The 15,517-nt window shown below is 43.8% G+C and overlaps 1 protein-coding gene across 1 annotated transcript in view; it reads right to left on the bottom strand.

Annotated features, from left to right (window-relative positions):
- The window catches only part of LOC135377432 (prolactin-releasing peptide receptor-like), a 290,387-nt gene extending 277,221 nt beyond the window's left edge, over nt 1–13,166 (bottom strand). Inside the window, exon 1 of the mRNA XM_064609832.1 lies at nt 13,005–13,166. The gene's annotated coding sequence lies outside the window, so the exon portion shown is untranslated. The remainder of the gene's footprint in view (nt 1–13,004) is intronic.
- Nucleotides 13,167–15,517: the final 2,351 nt, after the last annotated feature.

The following is a 15,517-nucleotide window of genomic DNA, read 5'->3' as shown; positions in this document are numbered from 1 at the left end:
TCTCAAGGAAATGATGCTCTGTTCATTCAAGTACATACGCGTAGAAGAATTGGTTTTATGCTGTTATCGTTCCGTATGTTTCTCGGGCTCTTTTCTTTCGAAAGAAAGCAAGTAAGTAATAGTTGTCTCGCGACGGGAAAGCCACGGATTATCAGAAAGTGAGTCTTTCAATACAATTTAGGTGAGGTGGGTGTTTTCCCCATTCATTATCATTAACTTATTTGTTGTTGTTGTTAGGTGAGTGACTATATAGTATTCTTGTATGACAATGCTTTCAATTTTGACACAGAACATGTTCCAGATGCATTCTGGAGAAGACAGCCGTTTCATTCATTATTCGGTACCAAGTGGAAAGTGATGGCAAGTAGTTAACTACATGTAGTTAAACTACTAGCTAAACTACTGCAGAGTATGTAGTTTAAAAGTAGTTAGAAACTATCTCTGGGAATGTAATCATAGCTAGTAGTTAAAACTAAATTTTTCTGCAGTTAACTACAGTAGCTAGGTTACTGCGGGCTATACAACTATTCGCATTTTATGTCTGTCTCCAATCTGCTTCGCAGCTCTGCCCGCGATTCTAAAAAAGTAAGCACGATACATGGCGTGCTGGCATGGCGTGCAGGCACACATGTACGTATTTGATGTCCATCCGGGTACACGGCGAATCAGAGCAAAAGGGCCTGGGTCCCCTTTCCTCTCAGCAGTGCCGCCCGCCGGTATAGTGTTCAGACAACAGGCATGTCCCGACGATGCTCGCTAACGACGGACAGACGAGACGAAGACATGCGCTACGGCGACTTTGAAGTGTCCCGTTGTACTAGAAATGCATTTTAGCAAAGTGGACGTTTGGGCATGTTGCTCCTCTATAACTAGACTATATACATAGATTCACGATAGATAGATTCCCGGGCTTTCGTTCTTTGGCCACGTTGGGGCGCTCTCTTGGAAACAAGAGGTCTATACGTGAGCCATACGTCGCTGAAAATAGTTGCGATTGCTGATTCTCGGCACGTTCTACAAATTTATAATTTACACCTCGGGTCAAAAGTCAATAAACGGAAACATGCAACGTAATCGTATGAGGCGTAAAAATATCTGGATTATTAAACGCAAAAAAAAGAAAGAAAGAAAAGGACGGGCGACTAAAACACACGGCTCTGAATACTATCCAGCCGTTCTGGTCCACGTAGAGCGCATCGTCCTGTTTAAACAGCCTGTGTATGATGGACACGGCGCACGAACCGCAAAGGTAGTTAAAAATGTAGTTAAACTACGTCCCAGTAGTTACAGAGTAGTTTTAACTATTGAGGCTGTGATGTAGTTACACTAGTGATGTAGTTGACACTCTGTGACAACTTCTGTGACACTGTGTTCGCACGGTATCTGGCATTATGCAGTGAGTGTTTCTCGGTGCCTTCCCCTTTCCTTTGCCCCGTTTTCCTTTATGCTGCTACACCCACTCTACCCCTTTCCTGTTTCCGGTTTTGTTTGTTTGTTTGTTTGTTTGTTTGTTTGTTTGTTCTTGTGGATACCTAGCGGATAATAAGGAACATAGGTCCGTGCTGTGCACCTGCCAGAGTTGACAACTGGCCGGCGCGTTTATTGCGTCGTCGTCATCATGATGGCGTCCACAGAGGGCGCTACATTCTCTTTTTTCTGGCTCTATTTTATCACCCACAAACGCGTTTTGGAGCAGCCAGTTCTCACTGGGTCGGGACTAACCATATTTTTCTTTCTTTTTCCAATCCAATCCAATCCAATCCAATCCTAGTTAAACTATAATTTCAAGGGGTAGTTGGTAGTTGTAGTTAAACCACAAAAACGTAGTTACTGCGCATCTTTGTTCCGTACCATTGTATGCAAGCAAAAAAAGAGATATAAACAATAGCTGTAAGCGTGTCACAGGTGGCATTTGTTGATCCAGTGTGTAATACGGCTTAGCAGAAGACTACGCCATACCGGACGCATGAGGCTATAAGTGATCGATATTAAAGGCTGTCATGTTGACGGCGCAGTGCTTGAAATTTGAGTGACAGGTTGGAATGTGCTCTTTTCCAGGCGGAACACCGAGTCTGTTTAACGCTACCGAGTTATTCTACGGAGCTATAATAGGGTGCTTTGTGGAGACAAAAAGCTTTTCTCTTGTGTGTTCTCTCTTCTTGTCCGCTTTGAAAGCGTGTCACTGCAGCCTCTTAGTGCGAAATCGCTTTTTTTTTTTGTTCTCTGCGCACGACCAACTCATAAAATATCGTTTCCTTCGCGTTATATCCACAACCCCTCCTCAACCGTCTGGCATGTTCCCAGGGTGTAATTAAATTTTAAATGGCATTGAACGTGGGGCTGTCCGTTTAAAAAAAAAACATGTTCCGTGTTCAAAATGACGGAATTGATCGAGATGATTTGAAATGATCATCCGTAAATCTTTCATGTCACACAATGACACACTCGGGCGGTACCTAATAATGTATTGTGTGTATTTCACACGAAACGTATTTTTTTACGCATTTCAACGAAATGTATTGTACACGAAACACGCTGTGCGTGTGGACTGGCATAGTGGACTTCTAGTGAACATGTGAATAGTGAAATTCTGAATAGCGAACATGGGAATAGTGAATAGCGAACTTGCGAGTAGAGCACATGTGAAGTATTTTGGGGGGTTGGGAGAGGGGTGAGAATTTGTTAGGAGTAGCAGAACAAGTCGGGAGACGAGTTCAATTTCTCCTCTTTTTTTTTTCTTACAAACAAACAAACAAACAAACACGGTACGTCTTTGAAGTATAGGCCTTAAAACGCCCTTCGAATATTGAGGTTTTCGAAAGGTTTTCGATTGAGACGCAGTGACACTCATAACGCTAAGGGCGTTTGACCGCAAGGAGCATCTTCACTTTGGAAATACATGTAAACAGGAGATATGCTATAGTATACAGCGGCATATAAACAACAGCTGTTCACCAGAGGAGGAGCTACTTTGATGCTCTATGAGAAGTGGGAACTACCACAGTGGTAATAATAAATAGTGTGATGATGATGTTGGGAACAACAAAAAAAAAGGGGGGGGGCGTGAGTCACGATAAGGTCAGACTGGCAACCTCAATACACCTGCACTACTTTAAGTAAGAAAATGAGAATAAAAATATGAAAAGAAAGCAGAAAGGAGGAGGAAAGAACTAGCAGAAGAGGGGGGAAGTTCTATCGATGAGAATCACCAGTGGAGACACTTGTCAAGTGACCGTATAATCTAAGGTAGATGTACTGCTTCTGATTAGTGTGTTAAGTGATCTGCACACACACAAAAAAGGTATCTTAATTAAAATACAATTACGTTTCTGCCGTAGTGGGTCTCGGGTTCGCAGTGGAGAGTACAACCATTTAGAGGTCACGCAGTCCGGATCCTGCTTCTGGAGGAATGATTTATTGCCGGTTCGGCAGAAACTCATTGTTTATGCAGATGTATGCAAGTGGTTTGCGAATTGGGGACTGCCCATATGGTCTCTGCTCCGTCCGCTTAAATCGAAAGCTGCCAGCCTGAAGTAGGCGCCTCATGAGCATTCAAGGACTTCAGATTGAAAAACGGCTTTGCTTTTTTGTGCTCGCAGTTCCTGTGCGTGAAGAAATAGGTTGCGAGTTACTAGTCCACCCCCCACCCCCTCCCCCCTCCCTCCCTCCCGCTCGCCTTATGTTATAAAACATGCCTCTACTCTTACTCTTCTTTCTTCCTTGCTCTGGTTTATGTATTTTTGCAGGGGATTTTTCGGTCCAACGTGTGCCGGGACCACGTTGCACATTCTTCCAAACCCTTTTCCCCCTGTCCTCCTCACTCATCCCACCTCTTACCAGAAAAACCTTCGATATCTAATAGTTACCCATTTTTTTGTCCCCTTTGCCAAGTGCTTTGGATTCACATCAAAGTTCTGGTCTAAACGGAAAAATTTCGCACCATCATCAGTAGCATGTGCACTCCCAGCAAAAAAAATCCGAAAGTTTATGGTCTCAATTTTTTACACTGTGTAAGCGAGGGTGGTTTCGACACATTGCATCAACCCCCCCGAAAAATGTTGAAAAAAAGAAAAGAAGAAAAGAACGAGGAAAGAAGAAGCAGTAGAAGTACGGGCGTGCAGAGTGCTATTCCCCCGAACACAATGCAAGCTAACTGCCGTCGAGAGCTTGTCGCGCCGAGCTGTTGTTCTGCTGCAGATAGATGGTAAGCTATGGAGAGGGAAGGAAACATTTGTGTCCCGTCGAGATAAGAGCGTTGCTTCATCATCAGCGGCCGATCGACCTCGTTCGTTGGACAGCTGCAATGGCGGCTCTTTATCTTTCGATAAGCGGCGGGCAATACGCGTTCGACTGCGAGAAATGCAAAACCAATGCCTCAATTTCGTCCCCATTGGCTAGGAAACTTTTTCCCGGCACACTGCACGGCGAACTGCGTCGATTTGCTTCTTTTCGTTAATGTCTGCGTCTCTCGGCTTTTAGATGGATAAATGTGAGTCGAAAGACAAGCAGAACTGATTGTTCTGGGTGGGTTAGTTTAGCTCTCTCCATCTGTCATATAACTCTCATGATACCTATAGGAAACAAGGTAGTGAATAAGGATATCTCAATAAGTGAGCTGCCATGATAGGTAAAGGTAGCCTTAACGTCTTGCGAACAGTATCCCCTACAACAACAGGTGACAGATTTTGTTTCGACTGTTGTTGTAGGCTCCTACAAGCTCCGTATGCTGTTCTCACATGTTGCAGTAGAAAGTGTATACGGCACAACACCCCTTCTTTAGAAAATGGGAAGCAGCCCAACCACACCTGATGATAACAGACAAGAGGAATGTACTTTACCCATGAAGCCCCAGAAAAAATTCCTAATTCCTAATTAAATTAAATTAAATTAATTCCTAAAAACTTCTTTTCTTTTCTTTTTATTTATTTCTTCTTTTTTTCTTCGCGGAATAGCAAGCCGACGACCCCTTTTGCCGGACCTGTCCTCCGTTATTTTTCTTCGTTCTAATAATATATACCCCCCCCCCTCCCCCCGAGGGAAAACACGCCTTGGATTGGATTGGATAACAGGAATGCCAAGGCAAAGTGGCGTTCACGCATTCAAGGGCCATGGCCGTATCTATCATGGCAGGTCCCGGACTTGGATGCGGGGGAGGGCATCGCCATCTTAAAAATCCTTTCCTGTCCCCCATTTTCCTTTCTTCCAGCTTTTCTTCTAGCCACTCTCTTTATGATCTCTTTGTCATCTATGGTGTCGTTTTCCTTTTTAAACACTCCGTTCTATCGTCATATATAGTTAATTAGGAAATGATATCCCGTCATGCTTGCTTTTCTCGTTACTTCTTCGTGGCTTTGAAGAGCGGAAGTTGAACAAAAACCCGTTCTCGGAGAGAGAGCCGGGTTCTCCTACTGTTCAGCGCTGAAATTGGATTGGATTTCTAAGGCTTCGCCCGGAGTTATTTTCCGATTGGGAAGTCACTTGAACTCTGGATGGGCTTATTTGATTAGATAGAAATGTATCGCTGGGAAGCATGGCACAAACGGAATAGCTTTAAACACATAACGCACCACGCCAAACACAGTTCAGTGAGGTGTGAGTTGTCCAATTAATTTCACGGTAGGATATATACCTTTAACCCTTTTTGTGGCCCCAGTTCAAACTTCATGTTGTTGCTTCAAAAATCCTTGCACTGTACCGTTTAAAATTCATTCGGGAATTATATTTCTTTCTTGCAATCCTTCCTTTTGCTTTAATTTCTTACCTCATCTTTGCATTTTCTGCACACTTAAGCGAACGGGAAAGCATCACGGGAAATTATCGAGTGCTTAATGTCTTCCAGCATTATTCCAGCACTTTTCAGAGCATTTCTTCGTATAGCTGCTTTAGAATTTCCACTCGTGCATATAATATATTGCCCCGATGCCCGTCCTCGCTTTTTCAGTGTTCTGAATACCATGCCAGATCATTTTCCCGAACACGGCTCAATACGAAGCCGTCAGCGCTGCTGTGTATTCCGCTTGTCGTATTTCGCCGCGTTGTACTCGAAATGCTTTGAGGTCAACTTGGCTTTAACATGGGCAACATTTAGCAAAAAAGGCACAGCTTTCGATGAAACGTCGGCTTTATTGTATTACCTATTTCTGTTACCCTGTTAGGATTGTGTAACTAACAACTCCCTTAACTTATAACAAGGTACTAATGTTCTAGCTCATTGTGAACTTTACGCACAAGTCTCACGTGTTCAGGGCTTCGGCCTAAAAAAAGAAAATAAAAAGCACAGATTCTAAAGGTAAACGAAAAAGCGTGGGAAATGCTATTCAGAATTATGTTAAATTATATTACATAATCTAAAAATGTATGGAATATACCAGTGATGGCCACTAACTACTTCCACAGTAGTTTAACTACAACTACTAACTACTTTGCGATGGAGTAGTTTAACTAGTAGTTCAACTACTTTTCAGGGGAGGTAGTTAAAACTACTTCTTTAACGACTGCAATGTATTTTAACTACGTCTCTAACTACTTAACGTTGTCCATCAACACCAATCCCATTCTATTGTGTTCTTGGACACCTAAATATGATTCTCAAGCAGTGATAAAAGTGAAGATTTAGTACACATGCACGGCACAATTACTCTGCACCTCCGTTCTCATCAAACAAGTAGCTCAAGGTAAAAGTCGGAAGCACAGTTGTGCCGTAAAGCTTGCGGCAAAATTGGAAGTAGTTGACGCCTGCAGTAACCTAACTACTGTAGTTAACTACTCGAAATAGTAGTTTAACTAGTAGTTGCACACTACATTTCTGCAAGTAGTTGTTAACTACTTTTTAACTACAATCAGATAGTTTAACTAGTAGTTTAACTACATGTAGTTAACTACTGGCCATCACTGGAATATACCTGATGTTCAATTGGCGTTGAAATGAAAGCGAACTTCGTCACCTGTGAACAAAAGTGAACGTTTCGAAGGGTGTCAGAACATGCCATTCGGTTTTCCCAGTCGCGTTCATTAAGTTCCTGAACAACCACAATTGTTTTATGGATGAACTTAAGATCGGCGTATAAAATTCTCCTCACAATTCGATCAAACAACCCCAAGCAGAAGCATGTTTACGGACTGAACGTGCGAGAGATTGCACAATGGGCTGTCTCACAGCGTTGACATTTTCCGGCGTCTGAACGCTCCGCGCGGTCTTCCAAGTGGTTTTCCTTTTAATACCAAACCTGTGGCCCTCAAATTAGCAACCCATGTCAATATGACTGTTCGATCCGGAACAGCATTTCGGCCGAGTGTGAAATGGATTGTGCGACCAGCTAGGTCGCCTCACCCTTCCTTGTTCATTGGAAAAGCACTCTCATAACGGTAAGGTACATGCTCTCGAAGGACCCCGCTACGACCCGCCCCACTTTACCAGCACCGAACTAATGGTTGAGTGAAGTGCTGGAGCCTTTTTTGTCGCACCATGTACGTAAACATGCGTGTGAAAATGTAAAATGTCGATTGACCACAAAGTGAGACAAGTAACAAGCATTTAAAGCGCGGCCAGCAAGAACAGGGAAAGTAACGAGTAAAGGTACGTTTAATAATAATTATATTATATATATATATTATTATTATATTATATATATATATTTCTTTATAAACTACAACAAGATGTCGACGTTGCGTAAGAAGCTCTGCCTTCTTTTTGCCCTCAAGAAGACGGAGCATCCGTCCAATATTGCAAACCCCGATGGTTGCAGCAATAGCTTTTCAATACAACTGGTTTGTTTTTTGTTTATTTGTTTTTAAACAGTTTCTTTGTTGCCTTCCCTGTGATTTTGCTCGATTGGTCATCTGCTTTTTGCGTATTATATACCGAGGACGGTAGTAGTCACAAGAGCAACAAACACTGTGGAAAAAATGCGATGAGGAGACAGTAAGTCCATATTTTTTCGCCTGCACTGCCTGAACTTCCTGAACTAGTTCAAGGAGTGCAACCCTCTCGCATTCTTTTTGCCATAAACCTCGCGTGTATTAAAGAACCGGTGCAGCACTGGTGCAGCACTTTTCTTTTGAAAAGAGTGGACCTAGTGTCACAACCCGTTCGAATTCAAAAGTTACCACAGACAGATGACGTTGCCGCGGTCGCTTGACCTTCTTCCAGACTTCTGCTCTTTCTTTTGTCCTGCAGAAGGTAGAGCCCCCGGCCAAAGACTCGCTCTGTTAGCTAACTCCTATTACACCTCTACGTAACTTATCCCGCAATAAGAGTTTTATTTGAGCATAAATCTTACACACGAGGGAACAGGTGTGTACCCAACGTGGAATGCATGCCACTCAGCTTGGTCGAAATTACCAGTAAACAAGACGAGTTTCAGCTCATACCGTTTGTTATCTTTTTCCTGTCTCGGATCTTTGCCCAGAGCTCTGGGTTACGTACTGCTCACGTCAGACTTGTACGTATTTGGAGTATTGTATTTAAAATACCGTATTTTAAATACAATTTGCGGTATTTTGGTACTCTACTCAATACGTTTTGTTTTGTGTATTTGTACTCTATTTAAAATACATTTTATGGTATTTTATACTCAATACTCTAATTACATATTTTGGGTCTCCCTCTCAAACTTGCTGTGTCTCGTCTTTACATTATCTTGCTTGTTCAGTGGAAATTTCCTGAGTCCCTCGGACTTGACCTGGACATTGGCCCTTCTTGGATGTCTGCATTTAGAGATCCTGCCCCATGTGTCTTAATCCTCTGCCAGTGAGGGTCCTATTATGTGTACCCTGACGCGGTGACGCCGAATTCTGACCTCGCCCAGCGGGGACCTGCTAGAATTTTGCTTTGTTCTGGGTCACATATACTTATTGAAGTTATGTGGTATCTCTTTGTCATCTTTTTGGGACTTGTGTTTAGATGACTCCTGCCACACAGCGGCGGCTTGCGCTAGTGCGCAGGGTTTTGGTGATTCATGCCACATAGCGACGATTTGCCGCATTGACCAGTGACCGGTGACTTTTTGCGTTCAAGGATAAATAGTATCTTAACTGTATTTCAAATACTTTTTGTAGTATTTTGTACTCTATCTTAATTACATTCTAATGTTAGTATTTATTATCTTATCTTAAATACATTTTTGAGTATCTTGTACATGTCCTGCTCACGTCACAATTTGTTCGGATAAACTACCACTAGTCATTTATCTCCAATTGTATCACTGTGTGGCCACCACAGCATTTCACTTTTTCGCGCACGCACCCACGTATCCACGTGTACAATAATAATTAACGGTTAACGTACATTTACAGTAAGTTAGTAGCTGCAAGATTAACAACCGCGGAATCCTTATACGGGGCCGTTCCAAGCAGACATCTTCTCCCGGTTTTGTTTGTTGTTGTTTTCGTTCCCCATTTGCGGTTGGACGTGAGTGCCATCACATGGAACGTGGGACGAGGATGGGGGTGAAAGTGAGTTCGTGATTCATTGCGCTACTTCCTCGACGACGCGGATACGTGATCGGGAAGCTCAACTCTATCTTTACCAAGTCTTCTCTGACTTCATCAGCTGCCAATGTAGCGCAGTGTTATGTACTTTGGCCAGGAGAACATGTCTACCAGAAACTGCAGCAATATGTATGTCGCTATCCCTTTATTAACGTGCCGAGAAATACTGGCGTCGTCGTACGCTATTTGACGACCTTGGAAATGTGGTTTTCTCAGCAGGGATTTATGTGTATACGCGTCTTCGATTTGCGCGATACTACAATATACGCACATAATAAGCACGCTGCAAGTGAGTGCTTTCATCAAGTGTAGGATTCATGCAAGCACTGCGTCTTTAGCAGAAAACTTTTAATAGCGAGGAATTCCGCTTATCTCATCTAACGAAATTTCCCAATGTGCTACTTATGTAAGTTATTCGCAGTAAAATTTGAGGTACATTGTGAGTAAATGTGCAGTTTGCTGGGAATATATCATAGTTCTATTACGGGAAATTCGGGCCCATATATGAAAGTTTATATATCGGTTTAGTTCGAAAAAGTTTATATATTTTTAATTTCAAGGCATATTTAATAAAAAAAATAAAAATGGGGCGTTTGGGACATGCGTCGTGAATGCGAATGATTTATACGGATAAAAAAAACACGAAGAAAGTCCTTTATCTCTGCTTACTAAACCCTGTTGTGATTAAATTTATGTTGCATTACGAAAATAATTGACATAATAGACAGTGGAGCTTCCAGATAAGTATGTCAGATTTTGTTGACTGATTATCAATGCCCTACTGCTCCACTGAGGTGGTAGTTCTTTTGCAAGAAGAGAATGATGTTTAAGGACAAGTGCATTGTGGGTTTATGCTCGGATACCGTGTACGTATAAAGACAACTTTCTCTTTCACGTGTTAATCGCACAGATGCTTTCTTTGATATTCCTTGATATATTATATGAACGGAATGCCCTCGAAAAGGCAGCCATTATGCCACCGCGAGGCACGAACGCGTAATTGAGATTGTGAGGTCATTTCGCAGTTGATGTGGTGTGCAACAGTCCAATATTAGGCTTCACTAATAAAATATCAAAGCGCTTCGATTTTTCCGCACTTGGCCGTCACTAGGGCGGTGTTGAATACGCTATCGATATATACTTCTACTTAGTATTTTTCTGAAACGTGTGGTTATACCACTTACGTTACGCAGAGTCGTGTAATTATTTTCTCGTCGTTCTTGCTAACGTATCGTTGCTCATGTTGCACTGCAGGCCGAGACTACCATGACTGACCTTGCCATAAAGTGAACGACATTCAGGTGCACTGCAAAAGCACTGCCGTAGTGTACGAGAAACAATTTGCGGCATCACGAAAGGCTACATATGGAGTGTCTGATTTTTTCGGGTTAACTGTCATAAGGGCGCTACTGATACCTTCGGGTGTTATCAGGTTATTATTTATTGCTTTCTGTCCAGCAAGCCGGCCGCCGTTAAAGTGCATATATTGGTTAAACAACATTCCTCGCGATTTAGAGTAACAATCACCACATGCTCTAACATCAAATGTCATTTGCATTCTTTATTGTTGCACTCAGATAATATCCACGTCACACATGCGTACAAATTGCTACTAAATAGTGCACGTGACACGTGGCACAACATGATGGGCGACTGGAAGTCGGGATGAAATCGTGTTTAACCCGAATTGGGCCTAAACTGATTCGGGGGGGAATAATCGGGAGGAATCGAGTTTAACCCGAAGAAGTCAGCCCCTTGTACACATGTTACGTTCCTTGTGCTCCTGTCCTATTAGAAAATTTGCGAAAGACAGGTGACACCTCCACAATCGGGAGTTTTCGGGACTTAATTTTCGTCACCAGGGACAGAAACAGCAACAGTGCCGCCTTCGGTAGGAAAGCAGTCCCATTAGCTCTAAACCACTGGTTCTCAACCTATTTCCACCGGTACCGGAACCTTCCAGTACCGTGCGCACTCAGAAACCATCGTGACATATCGTCGAGTCGTTCCTTGGCGAGGGAATTGAAGGCGCGAATGTTACATGGTGCCATTCCCCTCATGACACTCCCAAGTTCGCCCCGAGGGGGCGGAATCCCCCACCGGTAGAGAACCCTGCTTTAAACTATTCGAGCATTCGCTCCGGCTGCGATACAAAAGGTCGTGGGTTCCCTACAACATCTAGTCAATTGACCCCCACGATGAAGAAGCCTCAGCGTGGGCTACACAAGATCACAAGAACAAACACAAGACAGCTCAACACCTTGGTTCTTGGTGGCTTGAGCTGTTCTGTGTTTGTTCTGGTGGTTTGTTGTAGCTAACGCTCAAGGCTTCTTGATCGTGGATTTTGTCCACCAGCTTGCCTTTGTTTAACGCTGTTTTACCCATTGACCTCATGTATTTCGTGCCGGAAGCTCAACAACGCTACGCCCAGGCAATACTTAAAATCGCTCCAGGCATGCTTTTCCCGCAAACACTACAAAAGTTTCGCCATCGTAATTCCTTTATCAGACAACGAGCGGTGCTACTCGTAGCAACAACGCTACAACGGTGCTTGCGGCCGGGTCTCATATGCATATCTCAATGAAATTGCCTGCATCTACTTGAGGGGAGTGCCTGTGCGTACGTGGTTAGTGTCGCGGCAGTTTAAAACAACGACCACGTTCACAAGTTTTCTACTCGTTGCAGGTACTTCACCTGACAGCTAGGCTGCATCATACTTACAGCGTTATGGGACGGAGAATCATCGGCGGGACACTTGTACAGGGCAAGTTAGTGTTCATTTATAGTTCGCTTCGAAACGAGTTTGACATTCTGACTACAAGTTAACCGCTGTTGTCAGCTCCTTTGCCTATCATTCCTCTCACAAATTTCTGAATTCGAGCACGCGTTATCGGTGACGCGATGCAGACAACAATGCAAATCGACAACCAGTACAGTTTTCTAGAGTTATGACGTTCTTTTATGCAGAATACAGATGCGAACATTTCGTACGCTGCAGTGGTTCTCAAACGACGGTGCCTAGAATACGACAAAGATTTACAGACTGCAGGAATCGTGCACGGTACCTCACAAAATATGGTTGCTGTTGTTGTACATTACGCTTAATTCCCTCTTTCGCGTATAGTCAGTGTGCGAGCTCTTATCTGCCCTGTAGGCCCTTTCCGCGTATTTTAACTTTCTATATCCCCCACTTATGATGTACATAACAAAAGGAACGGTTGGTTTCAAATCCCACGTGTTCGAGTACCACCAGTTTGTTTCACGATCCACACGCCCGTGGTGTGCTTGCAACGGTCTGCTTGCCCAGTGCGGCCGGCGCACGTGCGTGAGATGAGCGAAAATATACAAGCAGTCTTCATCAGACAGCGCGCAAAAGGTTGAGGCAATCCAGGAATAGATGGCTGAAAAGTGCCAGACCGCTCTCATATCAACCATCTACCTCCCTGTCCTCATCTCAACACACACTCATATTGAAATTCGCGTAAAACCATGCTCACACAAAAGAGGATGCTCACCTTTACGCGTTGCTCTCCAGTGTTGGACTGCAGAGAGCACGTGCTGCTGGATGAGTGGTCGACATTGTGTCGCTCAGTCGAAAGGGCTGGCAATCCAGTCCGAGCCTGTCAACGACCGGAAAGCGGAGGTCTTTTCGGATGGGACTGGCGCGGCCCAGAACAGCATCGATCTAGCAACGGCATGCGCACCGCAGCCGACACCAGATATTTATGCGCTCGGCCCCGAGCTGTGCGTGGCGCCCCCTAGGCCCGCCTGTTGCTTCTTTGTCGACGCTGCGTTAAGTTAAGGTCTGCGCCGGAGACCAACCTGGGCTTCAGATCAGCGCGGTTCGCGCACCATAATAGAAACTATACCTAGAAAGGGGCGTGTTGCAAGCGTATGCGTGTCGTCAATGTGTTGTGCTCATTGCTTCACTGACGCTTTAGGTGTGATAGAATGAGAGGTGGTGCCGCAGAAAAGGCAGTTGAATGCGTCCTCATAATGAGGACAACCGTGCGTATGATGTCGCTGACAGAAGTTACGCGGTGGAGGGCGTGTAGGGGAGAGAAAGAAAAGTTGTGATTGTCCTCGTTAATACTTAGCCGTTCCTTGAAAAGAGGATTGTCCTTGTGTCGGATATAAAAATAATAAAACGGAAGAAAATTGCTATACATTATTTCTACGCACAACGAAGTGCACTTTCAACTGCTTGAGGCTGAGATCCTCTACGGACCTTTCGATCTTGGTCATAGGGCTCTTCGCTCCCTTTTTGTTTTCATGCAGGCCACTGGACTCCTTGGAGAGCTCTAAACAGAACTCCGACCTGTCGTTGCTTCCTTCTCACCATAATTCATCCTCTCATATTAACCACTGTGAAATGGGGTAGTGTCCTGTGGCTACCACGGGGAAACATCCCATGTCATCATCACTTCTTCATTTATTGTTGTTGTTGTTGTTGGTCATAGGTACTTTGTAGAACCTTCACCACTGTGATTGAGTTCACGGTATATGCGGTCCCCGTGAGGAACGTCTTTTTTTTTTTTTTGCGGTCATCGTATGATGCCTTTCGCTTTCTGCTGTCTATTTGAATGTTTTAGCCGCGATGTTGCGAGGTATTTGAACCAGGGCTCGGAACCGTTATTTTGAGGGGTTCGGTTCAAGTTCCGGTTCAAGGTTATCGGTTCGGTTCGGGTTCAGCGCAGCCAAAATAAAATTTGAACCAATATTTATCGGTTCGAACCGGTTTACGTCTGCTGTACTAATCAGCAGAGTTCGAGGTAAATCGCTACTGTAACTAAGTCCCTTTTGTTGGTAACTTGTACTAGAGCTCCGGGTTGTCGGATTTATCCGAAAACATCCGAAAACCATATAGCCCGGTGAAATTTTAAGCAATTCGGATTAATCCGAAAAACTCCTCTTGGCAGATGTTTTTTGCGGATAACCGTGTTATTGTTCTTGGCCTCCTTTTGTGTCCTGGGTTTCTTCTGACCTCGGATACGGGCCCCGCCGGAACATGATAATGGTCTCCGCGACCTAGCGTTTTCTTCCGCGGTCATACCGACCACTTTGAGGATTCACAGCCCGTGTTTTTCCCCAGTCTGTTTCCCTATTTCCTTGTCCTAGATTGACCTAAGCACTAAAATGAGCATCGAACCGAGGTCATACGGAGTGATCTTTTTGGAAGGGCAACTAGTTACAGTGCTGACGAGAAGATGGTACGCAAAAGAAAGCTGCACTGAGACTGCGTCAAGGAGTACTCTGATTTCGATGAGTTCACATCATCCCGAGATCTCAATGTAGAGGTTGTCGTATGTTAGCACTGCTATAATAGTGACCACAGTACACGGAAAGGGTGCATTTGGAATTGCGGAACACTTCAGTGTGCGTCGCATGAAATGTATTTTTAAGCTTGTGGTCTTTAGTGTTACGTTTTCGTTGCACAACCGTGCGTGCGCCGTCAAGTTTTCTCCAAATTTCGGATATTAACTGAGCTGTAAATCATGCACTCCGAAAAACTTCGTTCTTCGAAAAACCAATAAACTTCAAAAAATATCCTCCGGTAAAGCCCAGAAATAAAACCCGGAACCCTACTTATAACTTAACTCGGTACTTTTACGCCGTGGTAACTTTCAGAGGGACTTTTTCAGGAAACTTTGTCAAAGTAACTTAACCTAAGTTACAAGTTACTTTTAATTCTTTTTTCACTCCCATACACTTATTTTCTTGCTTTCTCTCGGGTTCTTTCAATCAGTTTTATGCCATAAAACGTGATATTCAATCAATACGGTATTCTATTCAGAAAGTAAGAACAGCTGCCATTGAAATGAAGCTGAACCATTGTGCGCCCGCAGGGACTAAGATGCAAAGCGTTCGAATTGTTGGACACAAACGAAAACGATCTAAGCGTGTTGCACTCCTCCGCAGGCAGCTGAACGTTGCACTCAACTGCTCACACGCCCAGCAGCTGCGTAGTGCTATTTTGTGTCCAAAGTAACTTGGAAGTAACTCTTTCTTGTTTCTAAGGAACTGCGAG

This window comes from Ornithodoros turicata, chromosome 1, assembly GCF_037126465.1.
Source record: "Ornithodoros turicata isolate Travis chromosome 1, ASM3712646v1, whole genome shotgun sequence".
NCBI classification, from domain to species: domain Eukaryota; kingdom Metazoa; phylum Arthropoda; class Arachnida; order Ixodida; family Argasidae; genus Ornithodoros; species Ornithodoros turicata.
This window is presented reverse-complemented; position numbering and strand designations above follow the sequence as displayed.